The sequence below is a fragment of the Anas platyrhynchos genome, chromosome 2, assembly GCF_047663525.1.
Source record: "Anas platyrhynchos isolate ZD024472 breed Pekin duck chromosome 2, IASCAAS_PekinDuck_T2T, whole genome shotgun sequence".
Taxonomy (NCBI): Eukaryota; Metazoa; Chordata; class Aves; order Anseriformes; family Anatidae; genus Anas; species Anas platyrhynchos.
The window spans coordinates 122,823,666-122,840,343 of record NC_092588.1 but is presented as its reverse complement, the minus strand read 5'-3'; the positions used below and the strand labels follow the sequence as shown (position 1 = coordinate 122,840,343).

At 41.0% G+C, this 16,678-nt stretch overlaps 1 long non-coding RNA gene across 2 annotated transcripts in view; it reads right to left on the bottom strand.

The window, feature by feature from the left end:
• Positions 1-16,678, bottom strand: part of LOC140001590 (uncharacterized) — a 46,673-nt gene that overhangs the window by 13,781 nt on the left and 16,214 nt on the right. For both annotated transcript variants that reach the window (XR_011806953.1, XR_011806952.1), the window contains exon 2: positions 14,431-14,565. This is a non-coding gene — a long non-coding RNA (uncharacterized lncRNA). The remainder of the gene's footprint in view (positions 1-14,430; positions 14,566-16,678) is intronic.

The window sequence follows — 16,678 nt, the reverse complement described above, 5'->3', positions numbered from 1 at the left end:
GAAGTTGAGCGTGTAATATTTTCCACTGCTTACGGTTCCCTTCTGAACTTCCATTTTGTGGGAATACACTTGGATCATTGCTGACCTGTCTCTGGAAAAGGCTCACTGTGTATTTTGGCTTGGCTTCTTTCCATTTCTACTCCTCTAAGTCTGTTCCCCATTTCAACATCTCTTATTGCCACATTCCCAAACATGTTACACAACCCTAAAGAAGCAATTTATAGGAATATTAGTAATTCAGCTGTGACCAAACAAGCACTTTTCCCTTCTAACAGATCATTGTCTCCTGGGAACCATAGTTATGTGGCTGTTTGCTCACTTGTTTACAGCATTTCTCTGGATTTGATATTTAGACAGGCAAATGACTCAAAGCAGTATAAATCCATGAAAGCTAGTGTTTTGCAGCAGCTTTCAAAGCAAAACCTGGCTGGAAATATTCTGCGAAGGCTTTTCCAAAAGTGCCTGGAAGAGCCTGGTATGTGAATGTGTATCCTTCCTACAGCCAACCAAGTTGTGCCAAGTGCATGTACACAGAGATCCTGCTTTGATATTCATAGCTTGAGGCAGCACCATCCCAGATGAGAATCTGGGAGCACCCCAGGAATGTAACCTGTCAGAGTACAGGGCACTTTCTTAATGCCAGTAGATACAAGGACGTAAGACTGCTTAACTTACCCCAAGACTGGAGTTACTTATGTACGGCATGTGGCTCAAAGGCAGTCTCGTCTCACCAAACATACTGAAATTCACAGCTATTGCCTGATCTTGCAAGCCTTATCTCCTTGAACTTTGGCTCTAATGGGATATATTCTACAGGTTGCTTGCCAGGTCAAAGACCATAGACCATATTTTGCCAGAAAAATAATATTGAATTTAATGTCAGCTTGTCTGGAAAGAGAGAACCCCAGTTTTGTGAGCTTAAACCCCAATCCACAATCAAGAACTTTTAATCTGCCTGTCTGTAGAACAAAAGCTTTCAGTTTATAGCATGAAAGCTGCAGGTCAGCACAATCCACTTCCTTCTACCATGTTTTAAATGTGGCCACTCGTGCAGAAGAGCCTTCCAGGTATAGTATCTACTTGCCACTGTTTATGGCCTAACACAACAACATAAACTAAAACGACTGACTTCAAATTTCTGCGCTCATTACAAGCTGCAGCTCATCATCACGTTTATTTCTGCTTGGCTGTGCCTCCAGCAGCGATAAAGGTCTTTGGGTAAAAAAAAGGTTTGTGGCATGAACTAGGGGCAATAACTGCTCAGACACCTCCATGAATTCTACCTTCAAGTCAACCCAAAGGCTGTCCTAGAACTATCCTGTGCTCTACCATGACTATATTCACCCTGCATCATAGTCAGCATAACTTAACTGTATTTGTACTTAACCTAAGTGGAAAATCGCAGAGATGCTCAGCCTCTCACAGAGAAGAAAATCCTAGAAGCCGTCTGGACTGGGGCCAGGGAACACAACCACAGCCATCAACAAAGCAGAAGACTGCTTTGATGCAGAAGATGCAGTGGTCACAGCTGACAGTTGCCTGACACCCACCTGAAGGTAAAGCAGGTCTGCTAAAAGCAACCCACCCAGCCTCCCCTGTGAGCATGCAATGAAATGGCCTCACAGACATGAGAGGACATTTTTCCATGTGAGGCTAGCCAAGCAATCCAACACAGCCTGCCCTACCCTCAGCCATAAGCAGATTTTGTGCTTCTCTGCCACAGAGTGGTGAGCTCTGCAATCTGCCAGATAACAACACCATATGTCACCACAGAGAGTTCTCAATCAAGAAGAGTTACTCAAACGTAGACAGAAATAAAGCTCAGTGACTGGTTCCATGCAGTTACCAATAATATCCTCAGCCTGTGAGCGTGGGTACAGGCTAACACCCACACACCTGCACCTAAAGCGACAATCGTCCTCACCACACATCATTCCCTTTCTGCATCCTACTGATACCACTAATATAATTTTTGGCTTCAAGTAGTGCCTACCAATTGGACAACACAAACAACATCACCACGGGGACACCTACCTACTGGGTGACCTGCTAACCATTCCAACCAAGCATTTCACCCATCACCTTTCCATTTGATAGTACGTTTTCCCCGGTTATGTGAAGTCCTTCTGTGCATTTTGGTGAAGGATCACCAGGAACATGTGTATGGACAGAGCTTGGCACGGTTAGCTCAAGGCAGCTAATCCAGCTCTGAGCAAACAACCTTTTGTTATCTTGCATTGCACCACCAAATCCATGCACTTGGGCTTGTTGGGCCCAGCACTCTTTATTTGGCATCTGAGCATAGATACAAGCTCTTTATCTGCCAACCCTTCACAGGCAAAGTATGAGGATTAAAGAATAAAAATAAATCTTACTGGTAAAACTGAGAAGCAGGGATGAAGCAGCACAGGGCAGAGACAGGAACAAGAGACTGAGGGAAGCAGAAGTGTCATAAGCTGCTCCCCCCAAAGCTGACAAATTGTGTAGTACACCCCCAGCTCCTAAATGTCAGCACTAACGAGTGGGCTTTCTTCTGCCTCTGTGCATTTTCCATTTCTTTCCAGGGCAGAACTGAAGGCTACGTAGGCAGTAACAAGGGAATAAGTAGGCAAACCAAGTGACAGATATTTGTCAAAAAAGGACATAAGTTTTCCACATTCTCTAGAAGGATTTTAGTTGCTATAGAATCACAAAAACAGCATTTGGCCATAAAGGCATCATAAACCACTTACTTGCCACTCTGCAAACTGGGAAGGGTTAAACAGGAGAACACAAGGTGAGAGCTAGAACCATAGCAGTTAGGAGCCTTTGAGACAGAAGAAAAATAGGTTTGAGCCCTCCTGTGTGAACTTTCTGGGAAATAAAGTTAATGGAAAACTGCCATATCCAGACTCAACGTAGAGATTTAGTGGTGGCCTGTGCCTGCACAGGATGATCTGTTAATTTACTGACTCCCCTCAACAACAAATACTTGGACTTCCTCTGCCAAAGACATTTTACCCATGTTCAGGCCTAAATACCTTATATCCCAACATGCCATAACCTTACTAGGTGTGCCAGGGAAATACCAGGGATGAACTTGGAGTTCCAACAGGAGCTGGAATTCCAACTTGTCAGTACTAAAGCAAAGCCCAGGGGAAATGCATCGTGTGATATCTCCAAAGCACTTCAGAGAGATTAGCCTGGAACATGGCCTTAATAAGACCACCTGCACGGACATTGATCCACCAAGGACAGGCCAAGGCATCCCAGGGCTGGGAGTCCCAAGCCATAGGAAAGGTCAGGCCTAGGCCTGGACAAATACCCTGTGCTAGGTGGCCATGGCCAATGGGACTCTGATAGTGCCACCAAGGCCTTGTCTTCTGCACAAGACCACAACAGCAAGCAGTGCCTGCAGGTGTTATTTCTTCATTATGATTACTTTTGTTTTTCCCCCCATGTTTTGGAATGGAAGCAAATTTTAATTAAGAAAGAGAAACAATGCTGAGAAACAGGTCAGGCTTCTGGTCTTCTCTGTAGTGCGGGTGATGGCACAGCAAGGGTGTTTGCAACTTTGTTCTGCTCCAAGACACTTCCTACATAATTAGTCCTCTTGCCACTGTGAAGCTGTTCAATATATACCTTCCCTAGTGAGCAGTCCCAATCTGACCACAGCAGTCAAGTAGAAAATAGCACTTTGATCGCTTACATTTTCCACCCTCAGCAGAGCAGATATTTTATTTCCATTAGATTTTCCAAATACTCCTCTCCCAACCATGACAGACATGAGAGGACAGTTAACTCATACCTTTCCTGAGTCTACCTCATTTCAAAGCCCAGTAATCTAGATTCTCCAGAAACTTTTTCACATCCTCTGGAATGTGGCAGGGAAGCATCAAATGATCATTTCTGCAATATCTGAGTTTGTGATACCAATAATGCAATGCTGGCCCCATATTCTCACTTGTAGTAGAGATGATTGACTTAGATGTAAGTACTTTAGCTCAATGGTTTTTCTTCCAGCTCAATTTATAGATTTGAGGCTGTACCCCCTCCTCCCCCTGCCAAAACACTCAATATATTTAAGTAGCAAGTAAGACAAGAAAACTGTTGGAAGAAGCTAAACCTGTGAGAGTTCCCTTTCTACTTTAAGCATATTGATAGGAGTATGAGAAAGGCAGAAGCTTCCCCCAAAATGCTTGGATAATAGAAAACCACGACAGGCTCTGGCCCTCATATGGCCCCAGGGAAAGGATGCATCTATATTTACTTCTAGAGGGCTCTGACCTCAGATAAGTGAGGATCACTCAGTGATAGAGTGAGCTCAGTCTCTTTCATGTCAGCCTTCCACCATCACTGTCCAGGATCAAGAAAAATACTGCACAACTGTGAAAAGATTAAAGTATTTTAGCTTGGCTTTGCACAGATTTATGGTCTTTGAGACACCTGCTTTAATCTGGATTTTAACTTCCTCTAATAGAATTTTTAAACTTGTTGAAATTACCCACACACACAAACACACAAAAATTCAGAGTGGACAAGTTGAAATTATTTATGCCCGTGGAAATATGTTGTAGGTAGGGCCAACCACGGAGTCTCTGCCATAAGCAGATGATGTGCAAAAGAAAAGAAACCCAACCATAACAGTGAGAATTTTGTTAATGTTGTTCTCCAAGAGCAATGTTAGTTAGTCCAAGCCATGCCAGTATGAAGACAACATTAGTTTATTAATAACATCTTATCTGTATCTTAGTAGTTACGTTTTCCTTCATCATTTAGACTCTATGACAGATCTTCTGCTTGAGGAAAAAAATAAAATCAAAAACATTTTAATTATCCAAACCTATGCAAGCCAGAATTTTATTCTGAAGTGGATTAATAATTACCAGCTTATTTTTCAGCAAGTTAGAAGTTGGAGAACACTGTGTCACACCCCAAGGGCATCAGAAACTGAAGAGTTGGAGGGCAAAGAGACACAAAGAAAATTTGTTTGGAACCGCAGTGTCTGAAGTTAATAGCAGATAGTACAGTCAACACTACAGGGATTACAAAGCTCACATAGAAAAACAATGAAATAACCACTTTTTATTTTAATGCATCTAGTAAGGGAGAATCTCTCTCGACTGGACTAGCAAAGCTCCAAAAGAATACATTCACAAATGTAGTAGTAGCTAAGAGTTAACATCCTGTACTGGTTTGTATTGTTTGTTTGCAGTCTCACAGCACCTCACAACATGACCAGGTTTGCTTAACGGGAAATTGGGACACCGCTGATTTCAGCTTAATTCACATCCAGACACAGCAAGTTCTTGTTTTTATCTCCTGAGTCTCAGGGGAGCCATTGAACCAAAGAGGCACTTCTCTCAGAGGGAAAAAAAAAAAAATCAATGGATTAGAGAGGTAGGAAGAGCTATAGTAGGCCAGAGCACAGCTCAGTGCCCTTCCTTGGGCGGTGACGAATAAGAGATGCCGCAGTCAGACCATAAGCACACAGCAGTGCTCTGCCAGCATGCACTCCCTGCAATCAGGGGCTTCAGAACTTCCCAAACCAGAGGCATATGCTCATGTACCCTAGCTGGTAATGATATTTTCTATGAATTTTTGAACCCCAGCAGCATTTTGGTTCCCACAGTGCTCTGCAGCAAAAGCTGCCAGAGCTTAAACTACAGATCATAGAAGAAAACGCCTCTGCCCGTTGTGAACTTTTAAGCCTTTTATTTCACTGGGCATCACATAACAGAAGTAGAGAGAGAAGAAAAGAGTGAATGTTCTGTCTATCCTTTACGCTACTTTTTGATAGATCTCTAGCATATTGCCCCCTCCAGGTCATTTCTTTCCTGTACTGAAGAGCTGAATCCACTTTGTCACGCCCAGAGAAGAAGTCTCTCTACCTTTGATCATCACTGCCTTCCTTCTTTGTGTATCTTCTGGTTACGCATCCTTTCTGAGTATGGAGGGACTCATGATGTGAATGCACCATCAACTCTTACAGTGGCACCATCGTGTTTTTACCATTTTCCTGCTCTTTTTCTAAGAACCAGCATCTGTTCATCACTTTGAGCCTCCCTGGGTACTTAGCCAATACTTTCATATAACTGTCCAAAAAGGCCCCAGGATCTTTTGTGATTACTAATAGCTACTTCACAGCCTATCATTGTATATGTGAATTTAAGGCTGTTCTCCAAAGCACACTACTTACGTCTGTCAACATTGTCAGATGGCATTTTATCACTTAGTTATAAGCTGAGATCTTCCTTCACCATTTGGAAGCTGTTTTTCCTCTGAAGCTTCATTTAATCATTCTCTATCCCCCTTCCCCAGGCCACCCATTCGAGTAGTGCTGGCTCTAGCAGTGATCTCCAGGAGACTCCAGTGATCTCCTTCCCTATGAAAATTCATTACATCTTCCTACACTTCCATTGAGAGGCAGTGTATAAAGAAAGGCATCTCATGCAGTTTGTTCATGGCATAGCCTGTATGTGCAGATGAGCACGTGCTTCCCTTAAAGCCCAGGTCACGTCTGTCAGCTTTGTACTGATGTCTTGGACACCACTGAGCATCCCAGATGGCACAAAGTGCCTATTTTTAGGCCAGTGAATCCAACCCTTTGTTTCCTCTTTCTTAAGTTACAAACTCGTAAGAACAATTAGTTGTTGCTCAGTGGCTTTGTTTCTTTATGTGTTTAGCAAAAGCTGCTTTGGAAATGCAGACAGATTGTATCAGCTTTTCAAACATGTTAGTCACTACTCTAGAAAAATAAATCTAATAAGTTTGCAAGGGATGATAACCTTCTATAAAAGCAATGACTGCTCTTTCCTATCATACCTTATGTCTATTTTTTACTATACTTTATAGAGTGACCAAATAAATACCTGTATTGGGAAAACTAATCCCCAGAGCCTCATGAAAAGCCATTTTATATACTGAAACCACATTTACTACTTTTTAATCAGTCCAGTACCAAGGTAGTTATAAACTGAACAATCCTACTTCTCTGCACTAAGTGGTGATGCAAAGAGTAACCCAAGGGCTGGCTCAGCATAAGCCCATGAATTAATCTGTAATTCACACACCGTTATCAGCCCTTAGCATAAGTGAAAGACATACATCTTATTCTTGGTCCCTGGCCTTTCTGTGTTTAAAAGCTATAGCCATACGAGCAACTCCTCCTACAGTAAACACAATTAAGAGTTGGCCAAAGAAATGTCTCTCTCCATGTGGTTTGTATCTAGTCCTTAAGCAAAACATGCTACAGTAGCAAATGGCTTTCTTGGCCAGCATTTGCACTGGGGCTATACTACTATTGCCACATCAGCAAAAGGCTCTCACTGATGTTTCTATGCCAGAAAAATTTTAAAGCGTAGGCTGGGACTGTGTTTCAGTACTTTCCCATGGCTGCCCCCAGGGCCACAGCAAAATCTCAGTTCTCCACAGCTCTGAGGCAGGGTGCCCAGTTTCAGCCTTTCTATTGTACCTTTCCCTCCACCTGTGCTTTCAAAGCAAACCTGCCGCAGCAGCTTAAACTGGTCTGCCACTCTGCACACACTGAACACATGCCACCAGCAAGCAGGCAAAAAACAGTAGGATATGGATTTTCAATGGTGATACAAAGGTGGAAGTTTCTCAGGGGGGTTTTAATCCGTGAGTCATCATCTATTTAAATCAAAATTTTCCTGTGATATCAAAACAAAGAATTGTTTGAATGAATTGTCTTCTTCTGCATTAAGTAATCAAAAATAAGGTTAAAAATGTGTCTGAGTATACTATCATGTAAAACTGTTTCAGAGAAATTATTGGTTTTGTCCACAAGGGAATCCAGATGGAATTTACTCCTTTATAGGGATCTTATTTCTCTGTAACATCAGATACAAAAACATCTCTATTCTCTCTTCTGAAGAGATTTATACATAACCACTCTTCTGGTAAGATACTTGAATCACATGGTAATATTTAGACAAGGTTGGTTTCTGGCTAAAACTAACGTGTTGCTGTAGATTACTCCCATCCTTAGCCAGTATCGTATCACACAAATGCATTAGGACATTTTCCTGGACTATGATGTCTTCATACTGACTGGAACAACTACAGAATAAACAAATGGAAAGGCATTCCTCATGGCTGACCTACAATTCAGAGTTCTCTCTAGAGTCCATGAGCTTTGTATTTTCAGCTCATGAAAATAAGCCCAAACATCAAAACTATACACAAACATTGAAGGAAGCGATAGCTGTATGGCTACCTACCTGAGAGGAGCACAGTGTGCACAACATTTACAGACACGCAGGCATCAATACATCCCCCATTCACATCTGTACTTGTGTCAGGTCTAAGCATATTTTCAGCTTTCATCCTTCTTTGTCCTTTGCAAAAGGAAACCAAGCTGAAAGCCAAGCCATGCCGACCATTGGGAAGGCTTCTGTGGCCCACCTCTGCCTGCAAGGTCCATAGTCTGGGGACTAGTTTTGGACACTTCATGCCAGAACAACAAAACGCAAGAAAGATGGCACTACCAAACACCGCATGGGCTAACACAAAGCCTTACTCTGCTCCTTCAGATTTTCTCTGATTCTGGGATTAAGGTTATTTTTATGTTGCACAAAGCAACAAACAGCTTGGCTTGTGTGATGAGTAACAGAGACCAGACCTAATATTGACAATTGAGTGGAAAGACTTTGGAGTCAGACTGGTGAGAGGGCAAAAAAATTTACAAGATGCTCACACAGTCTGCTTTCAGGGGTACATAAAACCTCCAAAGGGCATCCTGAGAGAGGCACTGAGCAGGCAGCCAACATCCAGTAACCAGCAGCTCCACAGAAGGCTGCACAGCAGCCTTCCTGGAGCATACAGTACTTCACGTATTCTCCAAACAGGTGGCACAACTCTAATTCCCACTCAGGATTTCAAGACTAAGATTACAATTCTTCACCATGGGAACACCATAGAAGCATTGGGCTACCATGGCTGGAAGAAAGCATTAGTTTAAGAGCATGGAATCAGAGCTAAGTGTGAGTGCAGGTATGGTTGTCAGGATGTAATGGTAGGATAAAAACAATGCACAAATAGCAATGACAAGCAAATACCTCCAGGGGAAGGGTTGAGGACAGGGTGAGAGATTCAAGCTAGGCAGATGCTTTAGCTCAAAAATTAAGAGGAAGACTGCAGATATTACAGATATTTCAGGACCTATTTTAATATGCAGAGCCCAATTTAAGTTTCTATATAACGGATGGCAGTTTAAGTCTTTAAATATTATTATATGGCAATAAGCTTATCCTCTCAACCATTTCTCAAGGGATTCTTGCCACAAACTGCTGTGAAAGTGATGCACATTCTGTAACATTTTAATTGCAGAATTTCTAAGCCAACAAGTAGAGCTCAGTGCAAATGTGGATGTAAATACATGTTTAAATAAAAGATCTAAAATACACTTGGAAGACATTGGCCTGAGTCAGAGAAACCAACCTGGAATCTACAGGCCCACTTTTTTTCTCCGGTGCATTTCTTGATGACTTGTGCTTGCTTGCACTTCATCATCTCCAAACAGATTAAATCATTGAACTTCAATTTTTATTTTTAGGAAATTCCAGTAAATATAAGATGGGAATTAATAACATCAGTATCTGGCACTGAAAGTGACTATTTTAAAAACACTACACGTATAGGTTGATTCTAACAGTGTTTCTATGACTGTTAAATGCCATTGAATCCATAGATACTGCTTAGAAAATGAGATACTCAAAAAGGATTCAGGTACCAAATGCTTTTTGATTTCATTTAGTCCAATTTTGGTGGGTTTTTAAGTACTAAAACATTTTACAGGATCTGGGCCTGTGAATCCTTGCAAGACTATTGGAGGAGTTACTGTCAGGGACAAGATTAAGTCCCAGCTCTAGTCTCATCCTCAGTTTATTAGGTTTTCGCCTTTTTTTCAATTACATCAGAGTTAATAGAAATAGCACATGACCTTTCTGTGATAAGGCTCTTTATCACAGCAGCCTCCCAGGGAGTCAGCGTCTACTATGCAGAGCTAATAATAGACAACATTCCTGCAGGGTTGTAATTCATGAGACCGTATGCACAAGTCACGCACCAAAACCTCATAAAGCACCAAATGAATCATGCTCTGAATAAAAACAAGCAAACTGCACCCATTGTAGAGTGAAGTGTTAAATATACGTTATCTGCATAACAGCTATATGCCTTACATCCAAAAAGAGCGAAATGGTAGAGGGTAAGCAATAGCCAAATGATTGTGCATCACATCTTGGGCAATGAGGTCGATATTTTTGACTCTGGTAATTCCCTCTGCCTATTATGTATTTTATTGCTCCTGCAAGGATTGTTGACCAGGAACAGAGAAAGATATAAAAGACAATTGCAGAGATTATTCATATTATCACTCATTTATACAACTCTCTTAAATCTGGAAAGAAGAAATAGAGAAAAGGAGAAAAAGATCACTTCACTTAAAACATCCTCAAAAATTAAAGCACCTCTTTCAGAAGGAGCATCCTTTTACATTCCTCCCCCGTACAATGCCATGCAGTTTATCACAATAAAGCCTACTGTATGAAATACATTTTTTCCTCAGCAATATGCCACAGTGAGATCTAGAACTGCTCATAATAGAAATCAAAACCTGCAGCCATATTTTGTAAACAACATTGTTGCTTGCTGTGCATACATATTTAGAAAGTGATGATTTAGCATTGCCCTTTAAATAGTCATTTTGGGCACTAACCTGCATTTTTGAGAAGGATAAGAAAGGCATCATGTTACACAGAAGAGACACCACGTTCTGATCTGGAAAGATGTTTTCCATTTCCTGGGTTTTATCTATTAAAACAGAGCTTTGCAACCTTGACATTCTTGACTGACGTCAAGGTGACTGCTATCATATCCTGTTCACAGGCATAACTACTAAAACTACTAAAAGGAAGTACTATAAGGAAGCCAGTCTATCATGCAGATGGCAGAAGGAGTTGGGGAAAGGAAACAAATATTAGTATAAGCTATGGTCACATAAATAATAGAAGTAGAAAACACACCTTGCGGGTTATAGGCATATAAAAGCCTTTTACGTTTGGCTTTTAGAATTCATGGTTTTCCCTATTTTCTTTATGCATACTGCAGTCTTATTTTGAGCTCATGATCATAGAGTCATAGAATGGTTTGGGTTGGAAGGGACCTTAAAGATCAACTGGTTTCAATGCCCTGCCATGGGCAAGGACACCTCCTGCTAGATCAGGTTGCTCAAAGCCCCATCCAGCCTGGCTTTGAACACTTCTGTGGATGGAGCATCCAGAGCTTCTCTTGGCAGCCCGTACCAGTGCTTCATTGCCCTCATTAGTAAAAAAAAAAAAAAAAAAAAAAAAAAAAAAAAAAAAATTCATCCTTATAGCTAATCTAAACCTCCCCTCTTTCAGTTTAAAGACATTCCCCCTTGTCCTATCACTACACCCCCTGACAAAGAGCCCAGCTTTCCTGTAGGTCCTTCTTTAGGTACTGAAAGGCTGCTGTAAGGTCCCCCCCAGGGCCTTCTCTTCTCAGCAATAATTTATAGGCAAAACTACTGTTGATTTAAGGAACAAAAGTTATTAAAAAGGCAACATCACAGTCTAATCTGCATTGAGAGTATATAGAGTGAAATCCTGGCCCTTCTGAAACACAGAAGTTTCGTTGATTTCAGTATGGCCTGGATTGCACCCATCGGCAAAAGGTATTTCTAACTGATAAGACAAGGCAACCAGCATAAGAGCAGTTAACACCAAACTGTGGTTTGACACAGGAATTTTATGTTCATGTAGTTTTGCTTTTGGAAAGGCTTGCAGTGAATGCATATCAAATGCATATCTAGAGTCAGGCTTCATGAACTTTTTTTTACTATAGAGTTACACAGAATTTGATGTCCTTAGAGCCAGCCCTTTGTGATCTCCTGTCAAGTGACCGACTCCCTGGTCAACAAAACATCCAACTCTAGAGACGTCAATGGTTTTCTGACTTTGTTTTGTACAGAAACAAACAGTAACAGAATGAGATACTCCTTAGGGATTTCATCTTGCCAAGCTTTCTTCTTGTCTGTGTTTTGCACTCAAGTAAGTGTTGATGTCTGTGCATCTGCTAGTACCTCACCTTGCTTGTGACCTTTGGCTAGGAGTATTAGCAATTGTTCTGCTTGTAGTGACCTCATTTCTCAACGTTTTTAATCGCTTGTTTTTATCAAGTAGGAAACAAAAAAAAAATATTGACTCATATGCTGAAATGGATGCCCAAGTCCAGAGAAGCCTTTGGAAGGAATGGGTGTTTTCCTCCCATAAGACAGACTACATAATGTTCAGCATATTCTTGTGCTATGTAATGTTCCATCTCACTTCAAAAAGAGAAAAGTCCAGAGCCCCATCACCCTTTTCCGACAGCATGCATTTTATGGCTGTTCTGTTGCTGCTTCAGGTATTGTAAAATGCACCAGTTCAGTCAAGCGCTGCTTCAGCCTGCACGAAGACATGCAAAAAGCAACGCCTCTCATTGCTTTTCCTTCCCAACTCCCATCAGCCGTCATTCCAACTCTTCACAAACAGCATCCAGATGTTAATAAACAGGTCAGCCACTTGTTCAATGGCACCACCTTTTCCTATTTGACATTTCCTAGCACTTTTGTCTACCCTATAACCTCTGTTGCTTGCTCATCTTTCCATCTCACCAGAAAGTGACACTCAAGGGGAGTCTAAGTCAGAAGTCCTTCAGTCTGAACTGGAACAACATCAATTTGCCTCAAAACTAGGGATTTATATCCTACACTTAGATTTATGCTTGCTGGAGCTTCAATTATTTTTTTCTGGATGGGAATTTAATACAGAGCTTCACTGAGCGTTCCAGTTGGAGTTCAAAAGCAAACTTCTATTTTCAGAGTTCACAACAAAGAGGCTCAGTATTTATTTTATTTAGTATGCCTCATTCAGTAGAAAATAGGTCCCTAGCTCATGAGCTGCTCTTTGCAAATCAACCCAGACAGGGCTGACAAGTCATGGAAGTAGAGTATAAAAGCACCACTGGACACACTAGTTCCTCTATGGTTAAAAAAAAGCCTTTTCTTAAATTTATGAGCATGCTGATCTTGACTAGAGGAAGTGTTTTAACAGGTATATGGGGAATATGTGAATATTACATGTGCTTTCTGTAGTTCCCATAATTGTGTGTATAGTGTCAGTTACTTACAACTTGAATTCAACACTCCAGAAGCTTGCAGATTACTTTAGGCAGACCTCTTAGAAGTTAAGGATAAAAGCAAGGGCATCGTCTCTGGGTTTAGTTCTGTTAGGACTGCAGAGTCCCAGTCCCTATTGACTGAAGTGCTTGAAATGACTGGTAAAACCTAGAGGAGAATGAATGAGGTTACTTCTTCCATTGCCCTGACAACAATGAGAGTGGGTAAGAATTATTGATAAAAAAGTAGTGGTCTACTTCCAGAGCCTTGGCACTGAGGCTGAAGCACAGGGAATGCAGCAATGGATTACTTTCTGAGAAAGGATTCCTACAGGGAACCTGAAAGGCTCCAGGTTTTTAAAGAGGTCAGCAAACTTCAGTTTTGTATGAAGCATCAAATTAATATATTTTAATGAAGCCCCTGCATTGCCCACAGAAGTGCTCAGTGCTGCTCAGGGTCCCTCTAGGCATCTGCTCATTTCAAGAACTACCACAGAGCATACTATCACTGGCTGCTGTCCATCCAGAGATGGTCTGTTTTACTACTCAAGTGCATTTAAATTGGTTCAGGATTACCAAAGGAGTCAACAGCCCACATAATGGCCTACATGACAGCAGAGTCAGAACAAATTCAGCCAGAGCAAAGTCCATCAAGAAAAAAAAAGAATTGGTTCACCTTTCTAGTTTTAATTCTCCAAAGACTTCACAAATGAAACTGAGGAAGTTTTAAAGGAAAGGGAATGAACATAGAAAATGGGAATTATTGCAAATACCTTTTAGAGTCTATCAATTTTACTTTCCCAGGAAAGTTAGATTTTTTCCCCCCTTATCTAGACAAAACTTCAGAAACATGAAATGAAACCAACTCATATGTGGCAGATCCTCTGTTATGACAAGCTAAAAAAAGGCAGTTGTGATGTGTGCATGATTAGTGGAAAGGTCTCCATTATTTTGGTCTAAATAATCTGCGGTTTACAGCTGCATATTTTTTCCAAGGAAATCATTGCTATAAAGTGATCACTGACTGTACACAGCAAAGGACCAGATGCTATTGGGTTACACTTCCCTGGACAGGCAGCACTAGAGTTAGAACAACATTTCCTCAATAAAAAAAGCAACAAGTTGAAAACAACTTCAGGCTCTAACAGTGCAGTCACTGCTTATATTCCTATGCCCATTTGTGAAACTGTTTACTTTTTTCCTCCCCAGGAGCAATATTTCAAATCATTGACTACCCTTCTCACTTACAGTTTGAGAATTGTTTTTTTCAGGTCTTAACAGAAAAGAACAGGACTTCACAGAGCTTGATTCCATTCCTCTCCAATTGCAACATCTTCTGCAAACTCCATCATTAATACCTAAGAAATGCCTCCAAAGGAACCCCTACAAGGAAGAGCGTTGAGAGATTATTAGCCATGTCTGCAAAAACATTCAGGAAAAAGCTTCAGGTTTTATTTCTGATGAGAGTAAACACTGAGCTTTTTCCTGAAAAATTCGTATCAGACCCACAGAGACTGAACAAGGTCTGTGAGATGCTCCCTACATCTGTAGAGCCATGCAAGGCCTGACTATAAACGTACCTGCCTCAGGACTTCTCAGCAGTACAGGCAAAATTGTATTTCACCTCCTGGAATAAGGAGCTCAAATCTGAGGTTAATCTGTTCTTACTGTGGGAAGGATGAAAGAAAAAAAAGGGCACAGGTGTGCATAGCCAGAGAAAAAGACCTGTGAACCTTTGAAATCTATCTGCCAAGGGGAAAATTGGTAGTCCTTAACTCAGTCACACCTCAGACACCCTATTGCCTTTCCCTCAGCACAAGTAGCCTGGCTTCTGAAAGGTCGCAAGCAAGCAAGCTAGGATTATAGCCCTCTTCCTCCACCAGGTAACTTCAATATTCAAAAGGAAAGATCCTGAATACATTTTTGATGTGTTTATCTAGTTTCCAGCCATTACGGAAAACCGTGTTGTTTTGTTAACTTAGATACACTTGTGATCCTTTACAACATTAGTATTATATCACAGTTTGAGAACTTTCCATATGCTGGACTTTCCTCAGGGACAAAATAAAAGCAGGCTCAAGGAGTGTTCTTCACATCACTTGCAACTGCAATGGATCAGCTTATTCTGCTGCAGCATCAGAAAGCCCATTTTGGGGCAAGGTGTAGGGGAAATACTAAATTAAGACAAACTCAGTAGCAAAATGTTTATATAATCAGTTGTTGTGGTGACTCAACATATGCTACTTTCCATAACACGTAACAGTAGCTCAGACCTGGCATCTTCTTGTGTGGGGTGGAAGGAGAGTAAGAGCTCTGTGGCATAGAGAGCTTCTATCAGAGTGCTCCACGACAGCCCGGCCACTCAATTGCTAGAGCTATTTTTAAAGACCCAGCAAATCTGGCACAACTTCAGGATCACAGCCACACTAGAACTAACTGGTGCCAAAAGCTACATAAGAATTTGGTACAGAAACCCCACAAACCCTAGAAATTCAACATTCATTTCATAAAATTCCACCACCTGGAATGAATTCAACTAGAAAGTCAAGTAACTTAGATAGGAAACAATATATTTGGGAAGAACACACACACACGATTTGATCAATTTGATTTAGCTTAGTTACCGAAATACACTTCTCCCAGGAATTTTCAAGTCAATACAGTCAGAAAAAAAGGATAGAAGACTGCTTCTTCACAAGGTAGCTTCTAGGTAACTTCTTCACAAAAGTTACTCTTCTTACACACAGTAGGCCTGATGCTGAGATATCAGTTCTATTACATGTTCAAAAACAATATAAAACACTCTTCCAGATCTGTAGAGGTAACACTTGGTATAACCTCTGCAGCTGCACTTTGACTCCCCTTTCAACCCATCTTAATGCCATTTCTTTTGCTCCGCACAGAGCACTGGATGAATCTTATGGGAGAAGTATTTTCCACCAGCAAGAAAAGTCACTTCTCAATAAATCACCAGTTAACCTGCTGAGTTCTGCATATGAAATTGTTAAGCCAGTTCTTTTCCCATTCTCTATTATCTATTTTGTGTAAATGATTCATGAGGTGTGTTTTTTTATACACATGAGTATGCAGTAATTCTACAAAGGATTATATAAAATATTTATGTGGTTTAGATAAAATACACCTGCTGTGTGAATGGATTACCTACAAAGCCTTGCCTCAGTTGGACTGAATTTCTTTATTTTGGCTCTGTTTTTGTAAAGTTCCCCAAACTTTCCTGCTCTTTCAAGCCACATAGTCTTCTAACCAAGGAACTTAAGAAACTAGCATCAATGACATCTGCCCAAAGCTTTTGTATTTGCTGATTTTACCTTTCTAGATACCTGTAGATCAGAATTCCTGATCTGGCCAGAGCCAGATGTCATAGGTATGCCTAATTCATTGTGCTAATGGTTTTAGAGAGGATTATGCTCACAGTAAAAAGCATGCAAAAGAAGAAAGGTTTCTCTTGCTTGCACTGAAAAAAAAAAAAACAAAA